This window comes from Sceloporus occidentalis, unplaced genomic scaffold (genome assembly GCF_023333645.1).
Source record: "Sceloporus occidentalis isolate IW3139 unplaced genomic scaffold, rSceOcc1.0.p SCAF_4, whole genome shotgun sequence".
Taxonomy (NCBI): Eukaryota; Metazoa; Chordata; class Lepidosauria; order Squamata; family Phrynosomatidae; genus Sceloporus; species Sceloporus occidentalis.
Window position 1 is genome coordinate 189,932,645 of NW_028316984.1, and position 16,408 is coordinate 189,949,052.

Genomic DNA, 16,408 nt, shown 5'->3' on the forward strand with positions numbered 1-16,408 from the left:
GGTGGTCAGCAAGCAAGTTGGTGTTAACCTTCTGGTTTTACCGCACTTTTCTCTTAAAGCATCACAGAAGTACAGTTGACAGATTCAAAGAGCTAGCATTCTGAGGACAGTAGATTAAATATATGTTGCTTCTGTCTCCACAAGGACAGCAGCTGCAGTCAAAAGGACATCTTTTGTGGAGGGAGGGCAGGAATAGCACTTTATCAGAGAAGTTGGCAGTCTTTCTGTCTCTCTCTTTACACTTGTTCCTTGTTATCTTTTGCTTGGTTGCAAAATCAATAGCTGTGGTGCAGCCAATCCCAGCTGAAGAAGCCACAGCAGTAGTTGGAATATCTTGGTCTTTGTGTGGCTTATTGTCCCCACCTTCTGCCTTCTTGAAATTGCTAGCACTGGGAAGATCCTTCAGGGTGGCCTCTATCAGCTTGACCCTTGCAGCAGTGGCAACAGCAAAATCTGTGAGCAGCTGCAGATGGGGAATGCCGCAAACAGATGGGGGGAGGATGTTGATAAGAAGAGAAGATTAAGTGTCCAAAAATTCAGGCTACATGGCAACTATTCATTCCTCTTTTCTTCTTGCTTTCCCCATCACTACTTCCTTACCAGTGCAGAATTCCTAGCATCAGGTGTATAGCTCCACATTTCCCTTGTTCGTTTCATTTGTAGCCTGCATATTTAGTATATGGTATACATTTTTAGTATATTTTTGGAAAAACTTAACAACTCGGCTATAAACAATGGTACCAGAGAGCAGGATGATCCTGATGATTTGGGTAACAGCTGGAGTCAAAGAAAGCAATACATTAGCATTAATTCAAGGTGTATATTTATTTATGATTTATTAGATTTAAGCCATTTCTTATTTCCACTGTATCACTCAAGGTGGTGTATCTGGGCAGGAGGAGAGGGCGATGGATATGCTTTATCTAAATTGTGGGTAAGCAAATTGTGGCCACAAGACTGTTTTTGGTAGCCAGACAAAAGATAACAAGAACACTCCTTAGACTACACTCTTTTTCCAGCAAAAAAAGGTGTGAATCACCTTGGTTGGAATCCTATTGGAGGTCTGGTTTGGCTTTTAAGTAGGTTGTTGGGCCTCCTTGAACTGTTTAACATCAAAACATACCAATTTTGCACAACAAGAAGCAGAATTCTGGTTTTCAGTTTTCATTTTTTTTAGTGTTTTTGGCAGTCTGTATGGGCACTGGAAGGTTCCAGCAGCAGAATTGGCTGCCAAACTTACTGGAGTTGTCCACCCTTGATTGATCAATCTGTTGATGAGTCCATATTTATTCAGGGCTTTCTCTGGCTTTTTAATTTCACTCACCACTGTGCTGGCTTACTACATCATTAAGACCAGGTGAAAAGAAGAAAAGTAATTTCAATTTTTTATTCCCATAGCTCTGTGACATTCTCATCTTGAGGTATTTTTTAACCATAAGACACTTTAATAGTTTAATATTTTTGCCTTTACTTTTCTGTAAAAAGAAAGTGTGGTGGTGCAGCACCTGAGAAATCTTTCATTGTAATTGTAGGCATGTTCTTGAATAATTCAAGCAAGTTTTTTCTCTCCTCAGCTCTAGCCCGTGGTGTGAATGTGCATGCGTTCTTCTAACATCGCCTGCAAGAGTGCACTGGAGCCCACTGGAGAGGAATATTTAGTTGTTTGTTTCTTTGTTTTACATAGAGGAGTGAGTTTGCAAGAGAATAATAGAATCATAGAGTTGGAAGATATCACAAGGGCCATCCAGTCCAAACCCCTGGCATGCAGGAACTCTCAGTCAAAGCATCCCCGACAGATGGCCATCCAGCCTCTGTTTAAAGACCTCTAAGGAAGGAGACTCCACCACTCTCCGAGGAAGTGTGTTCCACTGTCGAACATCCCTTACTGTCAGGAATGTTGAGGTGGAATCTCTTTTCCTGTAGCTTGCATCCATTGCTCCGGGTCCTAATCTCTTGAGCAGCAGAAAACAAGCTTCCTCCCTCCTCAATGTGACATCCCTTCAAATATTTAAACAGGGCTATCATATCACCTCTGAAACTTCTCCAGGCTAAAGATACCCAGCTCCCTAAGGCATTCCTCATATGGCATGGTTTCAAGACCCTTCACCATTTTAGTCGCCCTCCTTTGGACACGCTCCAATTTCTCAATGTCCTTTTTGAATTGTGGTGCCCAGAATTGGACACAGTATTCCAGGTGAGGCCTGACCAAAGCAGAATATAATGGCACTGTTACTTCCCTTGATCTAGACACTATATTTCTATTGATGCAGCCTAAAATCGTATTGGCCTTTTTAGTTTCCGCATCGCACTGTTGACTCATGTTCAACTTGCAGTCTACTTGGACTCCTAGTTCCCTTTCACATGTAGTCTTGTTCAGCCAGGTGTCCCCCATCCTATATCTATGCATTTTGTTTTTCCGCCCTAAGTGCATTACCTTACATTTCTCCGTATTGAATTTCATTTTGTTAGCTTTGGCTCAGCTTTCTAGTCTATTCAGTGTAATGGCAGATAGAACTGCTGGAATTTGCAGGAAGAGGGAGCTTTGGCAGTGCACAGGAGGTAGATAAGAGTGACAGATACCCCTACAGAGAACACAAAACCCTTCATAAGTGTTGTCTGTCTTTTCTGAAGTTGGATAAGGTGACTTCAAGCTTCCAGGTTCTGCTTTGTTTTTTATTCAGACCTTCAAAGTCCACCAACAAATGCAGTGCAGTGGTTCAGAGGACTGGGCAATGCAGCTTGTAAAATGAAGGGAAAAGCTCAGACCAAGAATTTATTTCAGTGTCAGAACTGAGCTCATAATCTTTTCACACAAAAACTTATATCCAATTTCTCCCCAAGTTTTCCTTGTTTCAGCAGCCTAATTTAGGGGTGGGGAGAAGCTTTCATTGTTGTTGTAGTTGCTTTTACAGTTGACCTTCCACATTTGTGTCTTTGATTTTTTGCAACTTTGATTATTTGCGGATTTGATAAATATGTTCTCTCTAGGAATTTCTAGGTCCTCCAGCACAACTCTGTGGCCATCTTTCACAAGAGGTTGTACTGGAGAGCCTAGCGATTCCTAGAGAGAATACTTCTGTAGGCATTTATAGGTCCTCCAGCACAATTCTGTGGTAAGCCTCCAGCAGATGTTGACCATAGAGTTACACTGGAAGACCTAGAGATTCCTAGAGTGATATTCTCTCAGGTAAAAAATAAAACATTTAATTGCATTTTTTCCACTTTCATGAGGGTCCTGTGTCCCTAACCCCAGCGAGTGTGGCGGGCCCACTGTAATACCGTTTGGAAAGACAGCTCTTTACTTCTCTGTAGCAAGACACTCAATATCTCCCAGTGAATCCCAGTTTAACTTCTACTCCCCTGTGCTCTAAAACAGTACTTTTCAAAGTAGTACTCCATGGACTGCTCCCAGTCCCTGGAACGAAGTAAATAACTGTAGTGAATATGCTCAAATATGGTACCATTTGTGGCAGATTGAAGAAAAAGATGCTCAATCCTCCATATGAGATGGCTTAGAATCATAGAGTTGGAAGGGGTTCAGTAGTCTACCAAGTCCAACTTTCTGCCCAATGCAGGAACTCCAGCTAGAGCATCCCAGCAGGTAACTGTCCAGCCTCTTTCTGAATGCATCCAGAGAAGGAGACCCAATCACTTCTCTAGCTAGTTGGTTTTATTGCTGGACCAGCCTTGCTGTCAAGAAGTTCCTTCTAATAATAATAATAATAATAATAATAATAATAATAATAATAATAATAATAATGAATTTTATTTGTATTTTCCCACTTCTCCCAATGGATTGAAGCGGGATTACAGTTCAATCGAAATGTACTCGCTTGTAACTTTAAAACCATTAGTCCTGGTTCTACTATCTGGGGCAGCAGAGAACAAATTTTCATCCTCCTCTCTGCAGTAGCCCTTTACATATTTAAATAATGTAATTTCTCATCCCTTAGACTTCTCTTCATCAGGCTGAACATGCCCAGCTCCCTCAGTTTAAGAAGCACTGCTCTAAAACACAGGTCCAAAATTTTGCAAGACACTGTCTCCTCCACCTCTTAAAAATAGTGGGGGACCTGTTTCTTTATAGCAGCTACATTTATTAGATGTTACTCCAGAAAATGTTGAAAGCAATTTGACATACCTAGCATTAGTTCAAAAACCTGTCCCAAATAATTCTTTAAACAGGTATTGTCATGCAAAAACAGCAGTAAAAGAAGAGCAAAAACAAATTAGCAGACACCCATATTTTAGAAATTTAAACGTGGGAATGATGAGGGTTTCTTAGGAAATCATGCTGTGGGTATAAAACTATAGGCTTTACTCACTGGGTTACATGGTATTGTTCCTGTGTTCTCCTTTCATTGCGGCTTTGTAATCTTTTATTATCTCTCACCTCAGCATACCAGAGGCAAATCTAACACCCACGTGCATGTCTTAAAAGAACAAAACACAGCTCCAGATATCCTTCAGAAGGAAAGGGCAGAAAAAAATCTCCTCACTTTAGTGGCTAACAAGACTTCATTTGCATCTTTTCCCTGTTGGAGGCAGCTGTGGGTTAAGGACTAATCTGAGTAAGCTGTGTTGAAGGTAAGCGTCAGGAGTTTTGTATGCTGATTCATTCTCTTTTGCTCCTTTGGGGATATCCCATGTTGGTGAAAATTGATTGCTGTAAGCAATATGGCACAAGTTGGTGGCTTTTTTTGTTTTGTTTTGTTTTTGTTCTGGACCTTCTAAACCAAAACACTGCAGAAAAACAACACACACTCAGACCTAAATGTAGCTCATATCCATTGGCTGGAAAACAGAATGATTTACCTTGAAGACCAGATGACTCCTGACTGCTTGTTACAGTTGACATAATATTGGATTGTCATTTATTCCCTCCATTCCCCAGATATATAAACTCAAAGGGAAGGAATGCATCTATAACTGAGTTCTTTTTTATTCCAGTAACGTTTGCTTAGCAGTGCAGAGGTGGCTCTGGAGTCTAGATGTGCCACCAACATCTATTTTTCATAGTCCCTGAACATTCCTGCTGCAGTTTTGCTGTAATGAATGTCCATGTGTTTATCTGTTTTTGTTTTTTAAACTCTTCCCTTTTCGTGGTTCTCCTATCCCTGATGAAAAGTGAACTTACAGTCATTTTGGATGTTTAAGAGGGGAAATGGAGGTGCAATCCATAGAGTAGGGATTCCCAGCCTGGGCTGCCCACACTCCCAGGGCGTGGGAGATGTCATTTCAGAGGTGCATCAAAGAGTGGCTTGTGTCCTTGAGTGACCCGTCATCACTCATTTTTTTTCTTGAATAAATTAATAATAATAATAATAATATGTTTTATTTATAGACCGCTATTCCGCAATAATCATAGCGGTGTACAATAAAAATTGCAGTACAAAATTAGCCCCTACCCACCCCCTCACTCCCTCCTGGCTGGACGATGACAGTTGGCCGTGGAGGGAGGGCTCTGTCCCTTCAGGGCGGTCCTGATGGTGTTGGACCCGCCCTCTCACTCCCTCCTGGCTGGACGATGACAGTTGGCCGTGGAGGGAGGGCTCTGTCCCTTCAGGGCGGTCCCGATGGTGTTGGACCCGCCCTCTCACTCCCTCCTGGCTGGACGATGACAGTTGGCCGTGGAGGGAGGGCTCTGTCCCTTCAGGGTGGTCCCGATGGTGTTGGACCCGCCCTCTCACTCCCTCCTGGCTGGATGATGACAGTTGGCCGTGGAGGGAGGGCTCTGTCCCTTCAGGGCGGTCCCGATGGTGTTGGACCCGCCCTCTCACTCCCTCCTGGCTGGACGATGACAGTTGGCTGCCATTATAATCTAATTGCTTAATTTAGATTTGTATTTTATGCCCTGAGTTAAATGCTTATTTTTTAAAGTTCAGTTTGTTTAACCACAGTATTATACGTGGTTCAGTTTGTGATTCAGAAATTAGAAATTAGCCTTCTTCATCTTCAAATGTGATATTACTTTGTAGGGGTGTGGACATTAATCAAATATTTCCTAGGGGTGTAGGCCATAGAAAAGGTTGGGAATCATTGCCATAGAGGTCTCTGTGTTTGTATGTGTACAGTATGTGTGCACACAGGCATTGACCCAAAGGCCCATTGAAGTTGCCCACCCTTTAGACTAAGAGAATAGTCCTGCTTGTCATCTTCCAAAGAGGTCTCATAAAGGATGGATGTTTATATCTTCCTTTCTCCTTGCCACTTTCAATTTATGGATATTATTCTTATGTATATTTATATATAATTTCACACAATCAGTATCTCATAGGTGTTATTGTTAGAGGATTTCATATGTGTAGGGTGGGGATGAATTCATTGGTGGGGGGGGGGAATGGAACTGAATTTTCATAGAGTCATAGAGTTGAAAGGGGCACAAGGGCCATTCAGTCCAACCCCCTCCCATGCAGGAAGACACAGTCAAAACATTCGTGACACATGGTCATCCAGCCTCTGTTGAAATACCTCCCAAGTTGGAAACTCCACCACACTCCCAGGCACCATATTTCACTGTTGAAGAGTTCTTACCATCCTTCTTAAGTTCTTCTTAATGTTTAGGTGGAATTTCTTTTCATGGATTTTGTTGTTTGCAGAGAAAGGTGATCTACCAAAGATTACAGTGTATTAACTAAGTGGAAAGGATGGGTCCATCTGGACCTCATGTTATGCAGGAGAGTTCTGCAAGCGTGGGTGTGGTGGCGATGAGGAGGGTTCAGTTGGGGCACAGATTTCTGGTCAGTAATGAGCCAAATTTCAGATGCTTTCTTTACATACAGTATATCGTTTTCCCTTTTTGTGCATAAACACATAGACTACATCATGTCAGATATTAGCACAGTGCAATTTCATAATCAACACTTTGACTAAAAACATGCAACAGACAGCAGGGGAAGACTTCTAAGGACATATGAAGCCAGGATAATTCCTGCAGCTCTTTTCACAACAGTTTGCAGACGGCTGGTGATTCTTGGTGAAGTTGCAGACGAATTGAGAATTTTTTTCTTGTACTTGATTGTATTGTATTAGGATGAGCGAGAAATTAATTGCATTCACATTTCTATCTGGAAACACTCTCTTTTGCACTTCTTGTGACTGCCAGTGGAACTTTATGTATCTTCTCTTGGAAATCAATAACATTTGCAAGATTTGTTGTGAGTTTTGGAGAAAATAAAGGGTGACCTTAGGCAAGTCGCACTCTCTCAGCCTCAGATGGCAATGGCAAAACCCCTTTGAAGAAACTTAGAATTAGAATTCGATATGAAGAAGATGGAAACTAAAGTGGAGACATTGTACAAAGACCAACAAGAGGGACAAGAATCGATCCTAAAACTACAATTGAAGCAGAGAGAAAATTGCTTGAAGCTGAGAGGCTTGCCGGAGAATGTAAATGAAAATCTATACACACTTCTCTCACCAATCCTAGCTAAATATATTGGAGAATCTGAAACTCTCTTCCCCTGGGAAATCGACCGAATCTACAGGATCAACTCTCGTATTGCAAAGACCAGGAGGCTCCCGAGGGATATCGTGATCTACTTTGTCCGCAAACAAACTAAAGAAATAATCCTGAGACAAAGCTTTAATACTAAACTATTAGTTGAGGGCAAGGAGATCACAATCCTAAGAGACATTCCTGGAAAAATTCTGAAGAGAAGAAAAGAGTACAATTTTCTGATTGAACAACTGAAGGCTAGAAAGATTTTGTATAAGTGGGATGATCTAGATGGGGTTATAGTAACATGGAAGCAAAGAAGAGTGAGACTGAACTCTGTGGAACAGGCTAGATCTTTTTTGGACGAGCTAGGCAAGGAACCAGAAGAAGGAAACAAGAAAGACAAAGGGAAAGGTGGTGAAGAAGAGAGGGAAGAGGAAGGGGAGGAGATAACTGGAGAGTGAGTTAAGAGGCAAGAGAATATAATAAGAAAAGAAATAAGCAAAGAACGACTCTGAATAATTAAACCTTTACGTAGACTCTCTTTTTTTTCTTTCTTCTTAGACTTAAACTTAAACTTAAATAACTCATTCACATACAAATAGATTTTATTGTCCTTTTTATTCTCTCTTCCTTCTTCCCCCCTCTCTTTCTTTTTAACTTATTCTCGATTTAAATTTAATCTAGACACAGTTTAATCAACGTGCTGTTATTATTAATAAAGTCGCAACTTTTAGAAAAAAGAAAGAGAGTGTGTGCTTATTTCCAGTGTGAGGTTCAACTAAAATCATGAAGCTTTTATCTTGGAATGTAAAAGGTCTAAACTCCCCCCAGAAGCGGAAGAGAGTATTCCAATACCTAAAAAGAATTAATGCTGAGGTCATCTGTCTGCAGGAAACCCGTATTAGAACGAAAGACATAAGATTAATCAGAAATAATATCTTAGGTAAAGACTACACTAGTACAACAGACAAATCTAAAAGAGGGGTAATTATTTATGTTAAGAATCATCTAGAATCTAAAGAAGTATTCTCTGATAAACATGGACAGTTTGTTGGAATAGAAATTCATTGGAATGGGAAAAAAATCCTAATAGTTGGAATATATGGCCCTCAAGAAAGTAAAAATAGTTTTTATGGTAAATTAAACAAGATGATAACAGAACTGGATTATGAACAAGTAATTCTATTAGGAGATTTTAACGGGGTAATAGACCCCAAACTAGATCGATCGTCGGGGAAAAAGATCAGTGATAATCAAGGCAAATTACCCAAAAATTTTTTCCAAATGGTTAAAAATTTCTCTCTTATTGAAACTTGGAGACACTTATATAACGAAGAAAAAAGCTTTACGTTCTATTCAGAGAGACATGAATCTCTTTCAAGAATTGACCTCTTTCTGGTTTCCAAATTATTGATTAATGAAGTTGAAAAAATGACAGTATTAAACAGAGAGATATCGGATCATAATCCAATTCTATTACAGTTAAAAGCGTCACCTAAGAAATATTTTTGGAAATTAAATGAAGAATTATTAAAGAATGAGGATGTAATTAGAAAAGGGAAAGATATGATAAAGACTTTTTTTGAAGTAAATTTGGATAATGAAGTAGATATAGCAACTGTGTGGGATGCGGCGAAAGCTACTATTAGGGGTTTTTTTACCCAACAAAATATAATCTGTCAGGGGAAAAAGAAACAAAACTTAAATTTATTAAATAGGCTATTGAAAGATAAAGAGGAGGACTTGAAGAGTGAACCAAATAATAAAACGGTCCAAAAGGAAATAAAAGTTCTGAGGAGACAATTAGAAATTGAAGTAAATAAAGATTTAGAGAATAAGTTGAGGATTGCAAAGCAAAACAACTTCGAACATGCCAATAAAACAGGAAAATGGCTCGCTCATAAATTAAGAAAAGAGAGAGAGAAAAACCTGATTAACAAAATCAGAAAGGGGGATCAAATTTTAACACAACAAAAAGATATTGAGGAGGTTTTCTTGGATTACTATGGGAAATTATATTCGAGACAAAAAGAAGAGAGTGGGGACATTAAGCAATTTTTGAAGGATAGCACAATCCAAAAACTCTCAAAAGAACAACAGGAAAGACTTAATCAACCAATTGCTAAAGAGGAAATTTGGGAAGCAATCAAACAAAGCAAATTAGGCAAGGCCCCAGGTAACGACGGACTCACAGCTACTTTCTATAAAACCTTTATTGAGGAAATTTGGCAACCTTTACAGAGAGTAATGAATGAGGCACTCGAGGGTAAGTTACCTGACTCATGGAAGCAAGCAGAGATTATATTTATCAAAAAAGAAGGGAAAGATCTATTAAACCCAGCTAACTATAGACCCATTTCACTTCTAAATAATGATTATAAAATTTTTGTATCAATTCTGTCGTGTCGATTAAAAGGTTACTTAAGGAATACAATAGATGAAGATCAAAGAGGTTTTTTACCTAATAGATATATAAGAGAAAACTTAAGGACTGTAATAGATATATTGGAATTTTATGAAAAACATAATGAGAAAAAATTAGGATTGTTTTTTCTTGATTTCGAAAAAGCTTTTGATTCGGTTAATTGGGATTCAATGATAGCAATATTAAAAAGGATTGAAATAGGGGAGAATTTCACTAATTGGATAGGGAAAATATACGAGGGACAAAAAGCACAATTAAGAATCAATGGAGAGAGGACTAGAACTATAAATATTTCAAGAGGAACACGGCAAGGTTGTCCTCTCTCTCCTTTATTATTCTTGTTGGTCATAGAATTTCTAATTAAGGAGATAAAATGCAAGACCAATTTGAGGGGAGCCAAAATTAAAAACCATGAGTACAAAATCCGAGCATTTGCGGACGATGTAGTCATAATATTAGAAGACCCCATGGAAAATGTAGAGGAACTTTTAATTATACTAAACTTATTTGGCGAAATTATGGGATGTAAAATTAATAAAGATAAATCAACTATTTTAACCAAAAATATAAAAGCCCTGGAAGAGAAAGAATTAGAGAGAAGAGCAGGTATAAAGGTAGGGAAAAGAATTAAATATCTGGGTATTCAACTTTCGCAAAGATCCACTGAACTATTTGAAAACAACTATAAAAAATTATGGTCAAAAATAAGGGAAGATTTGATCAATTGGAATAAACTCAGCTTATCTATATTAGGAAGAATCTCAGTTATAAAGATGAACGTATTGCCAAGAATGTTATATTTATTCCAAACTATTCCAATCATAACTTCTGATAAAGTATTTAAGAATTGGCATAAAGATATAACTCAGTTTATTTGGAGAGGAAGGAAGCCAAGAATTAAACTTAAATGTATGCAAGATTCTAGAGACAGAGGCGGCTTAGATCTCCCCAACTTAAAAATTTACTTTGAGGCATGTGCTCTATTATGGGTTAAAGAATGGATTATCTTGGAAGATGAGAAATTATTAGATTTGGAAGGAGATGGACTAAATTTCGGCTGGCATGCATATTTGGCATATGGCAAAAAACAAAACAAAGACTTTACTAATCATTGTATCAGAAAACCCCTTATAAAAGTATGGAATCGCTATAAAGACAGAATACTACCAAAGATGAGTCGGTGGGTTTCACCCCATGAAGCTTTTTTCAGGAAGGAGATGCTAAAGGATGGGAAATGGTATAAATATGAAGATTATATAGAATTCCGAAATGGAAGTTGGGAAATCAAGACGAAAGAGAAATTGGTGGAAGAGGGTTGGGTTGGAACCTGGTTCACACACAGACAGATCTCAGAAAGATTTAAGATTGATCAAAAATTATTTGGATTTGATAGAAAGGGAGAAGAAACTCAATTAGGGAAAATATTGGTTTGTGAAAAAAATAAATTAATTGGTAAGATTTATAGAATACTACTCCAATTTGATACAGAAGAAGAAATAGTAAAGAACCAAATGATTAAGTGGGCTAGATGTATTGGACATCCCATACTATTATCCCAATGGGAGAAAGTATGGAAAAATATATATAAGTACACAGCCTCCCAAAACCTAAGGGAAAATTTCTACAAAATGTTTTACCAATGGTACTTCACACCAGACAAATTAGCAAAACTATATAAAATTGGGAATACTTGTTGGAAATGTAAGAAAGAAATCGGTACTTTTTACCACTGCTGGTGGACCTGTAAAAAAGCTAAGCAATTCTGGACTATGGTTAATAACTGTATCAATCAAATGTTAAATATTAACTTGAAATTGAAACCAGAACTTTACCTTTTGGGTATATTTGGTGAGGAAATTACTACCAAACAAGAGAAAATTTTGTTTTATATGATAACCCTTGCTAGAGTATGTTTTGCGCAAAAATGGAAGGACAAAGATATCCCTTTAAAGGAAGACTGGTTATTCAAATTATATGATGGAATGGAAATGGATGACTTAACGCAGGCACTTAGAAATGGGAAAAAAGGAAGTAGGACCGACGACTGGAAAGAAGTTATTAACTTCTTGAAAGATAATTTAGGGAAATTGGCATTTATTGCTTTAAATTGAATAAGAGCGTCAAATTTGACTAATTTGTGTAAGTTTAAGAAAGTCAACCTTACAAAATTATCCTATATGGCAAGAAGGAAGTCACTGTATGAATGTAGAAATAACGAAGAATGATTGGAAGTTAAATGAAGAGAAGAAGAAGAGAAGGTAGGGACCTTTTTAGTTAGCCTAAGGGTAGTCTAGAAGAAGAGTAGCAAATAGGGAGATTAGAACCTTAAGCAGAAGGATAGTTAGATATAAGATAGTTATAAGACTGGATGGAGTTAGATTAAGTATGAATGTTTATTAATAACGTTTTGATTGTATCCCTGCAAGGTATAAAGGTCTATATTTGTATGTTGTATTTTTATATGGTGCAAGGAAATTGTGTGTATTTTACTTGTTTTTGTGTTTTTTTTTAATTAATAAATAAAATTTAATTTAAGAAGAAACTTAGCAAGAAAACCCCATGATTGCTTCACCTTAGTGTCTCCATGAGTCAGAAATGACTTGAAGGCACACAACAACAACAACAACAACAACAAGAAGAAAATTGAGAAGGCTGAGGGCACTTTGTGCTGCAGTTTGCCCACCTCTGGTTTAAATGTTAATTCTTTTGAAGGCCTGATTAAGGGGTAGGCAACTTGAAACCCTCCAGATGTGTGAGACTCTTCTCACCCTCATGCAGCATACCCATAATTGTAGTCAGGAATTGGGGAACTGCAGTGCAAAATATGCCTGCCCCGATCTAATCCAACAGGCACTTAGTACGGTTTTTAAATGTAGATGTCGGCTAATGCCAGATGGGTTGTGTCCTCTGTTTTTTAATGAGCTTCTTTCTGAATATGGTGCAAAGTTGCCCCCCATCTGCCCTTTTTTTATAAATGCAGCTCTGAACTTGAGACCATTTAATCATCCCCTCGTCCTAACACCACTACCCCTCCTCTTCTCCTCACCCCCTGCCCTCAGATTCCCGGATGGTATGATAATGAAGCAGGTGCCAAGTATATTGTTAGCTTTCCACAGTCTGGGCCGTGAGAAATAGCAGTCAGCCGCCCGTGAGGTTGTGGTTGTCCTTCTTAACCTGTTGCCATTCCCGTCAATCACTGCCATGCAGGGCTGGAATTCCAGCTGTATTACTACTACCACTGCTCTATTTTTTATTGTGAAAAAAATCATAATGAAAAGAAAGAAAATGAGGGGCAGGAGCAATACTGAATAAAAAAAAACACCTTGAAATAAATATATTTTGCAATATAAAAGTTTCCACATCAGCTTCAGTAAAAGGCAACCAGATGAAAGGATATTCATACGACACTGGTATCTGTATGCCGCATGTTCAAAATGTTGAAAGGGCTGTAGAGGCTTCAGGTTTTTTGGATAAGAGGATGTGGGCATCTCTCTTTCCAGTGTGGCAATTTAAGCTTTATCCAGTAGTACAATTTTTTTATCCACGAATTCAACCATCAATTGTTTGAAAATATTTTTTTAAAATATAAATTCCAAAAAGTAAATCTTGATTTTGCCATTTTATGTAAGGGACATCATTTTACTATGCCAGTGTACTTAAAGGACATGATCATCCATGAATTTCAGTATCCATGGGCGGGTCTTGGAACCAAATTCCAACCGATACCAAGGGCCCACTGTATGTAGAAAGAGTGAATAAAATTGTGTGTGTGTGTGTGTGTGTGTGTGTGTATTTGGCCTTGCTTTGAGTTAGCTTGTGGGAACAAGTCTCCCATGCGTGGTCACTGAAAGGCAAAGAGACTTACTAAGCTTGCTGGGGTAGGAGGTGGGGAGAGGAGGGCCAGATTTGGGTGCAGACAGTCTGCTGACTTGGGCTTGACCTCCCCTGTTGGGGATCACCCTCAAGGGCCGTCTGGATGGGCTCATTGAAATGCAGAGCACAGCAGCTCAGGCGTTTGCAGCTGTCTGCTGGAAGCTTATTCTGAACCTTTATCCAAAAGGATGCCAGGCCACAACAGCAACAACAACTATGATAATAATAGGAATTAGAAACAAAAATGGAGTAATAAGATTGCCATCATCTTCCTGCTGTCACTGTTGTTTGTCTTTTTTTTTTAAAAAAAGATAACCCACTTTGTCTCTTCAAAACATATGTGGATCAACATTAGCATATTTTGGTCTTTTCCCTGCTCCCCCCTTCCTCTCCCCAATTCCAGCTGCCTAAACAAAACAAGTCTGAATGGTTGCTCCAACTGGGATCCCCTCCCCATGATGTCAGTAAGGATGGGGTGGGATGGGGGAATAAGTGAACACCCCTATTTTGAAAGCAAAACACGGTAGTAAACACAAAGCCAAATAAGACATTTTGAAAGGGAAATGGTTTTGCAACACTGAGTGAAGATAATCTGATCTGGGAACCAGAGAATCCCCAGTTTAAGACTTGGTTCTGTGTGGGCAAAGGGAAAATCTGTAGGTGGTAGTGGCAGCCATGTTGATTCATGGGTTAAATTTTGGTGAGAAATCAAATTCTTACAGTTTTACAAGAATGAGATGCCTGATAGAAGGTGAGCCTTCCCTTTTACGCTTCTCGTACTTCCCCACAATCTATTGCTGAGAATACTTTTCTTCCAGTCTACCCTCATCACCAGAACTAGGGCACTTGTTAAAATGAACTCCATGCTTCCCATCATATGTGGAAAGGAGATTCTGATTAAATACAAGGAGGAACTTCCTGATCATAAAAGCTGTTCAACAATAGAATAGATTATGGTAGACTCTACTTCATTGGACATGTTTAAATAGAGGTTGGATGGACACTTGTCAGGGATGCTTTAAGCTGTTGATTCCTGCATTGACGGGGTTAGACTTCATGACCTCTGGAGTCCCTGCCAGCTCTGTGATGCTATGACCAGGCAGCTGGAGCAACTTTCTGGAGTGAGCTCCTGTCAATAGTCACAGCTTCTGCCAGCCTAGCAGTTCGAAAGCATGCAAATGCAAATAGATGGAGGAAGGAGACATACAAATTGGAGAAAAGAACATCAAAAGGTAAGCAGATGATACCATACTGTTAGCAGTAAACAGCAAAGACCTGGAACAATTATTGAAGTCAAGGAGGGGAAAGTGCAAAGGCAGAGATACAGCTGAACATTAACAAAGCAAAAATAATGATCACAGATTATTTACATAAATTTAAAGTAGGTGATGGAGACATTGAAATAGCCTTCATCATCAGAGTTAAAGATTTCCATACCTTGGCTCAGTCAAAAATCAGAAGACTGGGAAGGGTAGCTGTGAAGGAACTAGATACAGTCCTCTAGTGCAAGATAGATCATTGCTATATCAAGATTGTCCATGCCATCATATTTCTGATTTTTGTATATGGTTGTGAAAGCTGGACAGTGAAGAAACCTGATAGGAAAAGAATCAACTTATCTGAAACATGGTACTGGGGAGATTTCTGTGTAAACTATGGACTCCTAAAAGACAAATAAATAGTCCAAAAGTTTTTCTTCATCCTTCAGAATGTTAGAAGCAGTGAAGCTGAAGAATGAGAGCTTTGGGAGTGATAAAAGGAAGTGTTTTTTCTCACTGTCTGTAGTTAAAATTATGGAATCCATTACCATAAGATGTGAGAATGGCCATCAACTTGCAAACCTTTGAAAAAAAGAAAAGACATTCATATAGGATAATACTATCAATAGATGTCTGTAGGGGCAGGGGCCTTGGGCATACTTCTGTGCCTTCAAGTCACCTGTCAACTTATGGTAACCCCATTTATTCAATACGTTTTTCTTAGGCATAGAATCATAGAATCATAGAATCGTAGAGTTGGAAGAGACCACTAGGGCCATCCAGTCCAACCCCCTGCCATGCAGGAAATCCTAATCAAAGCATCCCTGACAGATGGCCATCCAGCCTGTTTAAAGACCTCCAAGGAAGGAGACTCTATCACCTTCCGAGGAAGTGCATTCCACTGTCGAACAGCCCTTACTGTCAGGAAGTTCCTCCTAATGTTCAGGTGGAATCTCTTTTCCTGTAGCTTGCATCCATTGTTCCGGGTCCTGTTCTCTGGAGCAGCAGAAAACAAGCTTGCTCCCTCCTCAATATGACATCCTTTCAAATGTTTAAACAGGGCTATCATATCACCTCTTAACCTTCTTTTCTCCAGGCTAAACATCCCCAGCTCCCTAAGTCGTTCCTCATAGGGCATGGTTTCCAGACCCTTCACCATTTTTGTCGCCCTCCTTTGGACACGCTCCAGTTTCTCAATGTCCTTTCTGAATTGTGGCGCCCAGAACTGGACACAATATTCTAGGTGGGGCCTGACCAAAGCAGAATATAGTGGCACTATTACTTCGCTTGATCTAGACACTATACTTCTATTGGTGCAGCCTAAAATAGCATTGGCCTTTTTAGCTGCCGCATCACACTGTTCACTCATGTTCAACTTGTGGTCTACTTGGACTCCTAGATCCCTTTCAC

The 16,408-nt window shown here is 39.1% G+C and overlaps 1 protein-coding gene across 10 annotated transcripts in view; it reads left to right on the forward strand.

Annotated features, from left to right (window-relative positions):
* AKT1 (AKT serine/threonine kinase 1) overlaps positions 1–16,408 on the forward strand; it is a 161,438-nt gene that overhangs the window by 59,716 nt on the left and 85,314 nt on the right. The window contains exon 1 of one of the 10 annotated variants that reach the window (XM_089522677.1): positions 14,953–14,971. The exons of the other annotated variants lie outside the window; for them this stretch is intronic. The gene's annotated coding sequence lies outside the window, so the exon portion shown is untranslated. Of the gene's footprint in view, positions 1–14,952; positions 14,972–16,408 lie in introns of those variants that run through there. 10 annotated transcript variants of the gene reach the window in all.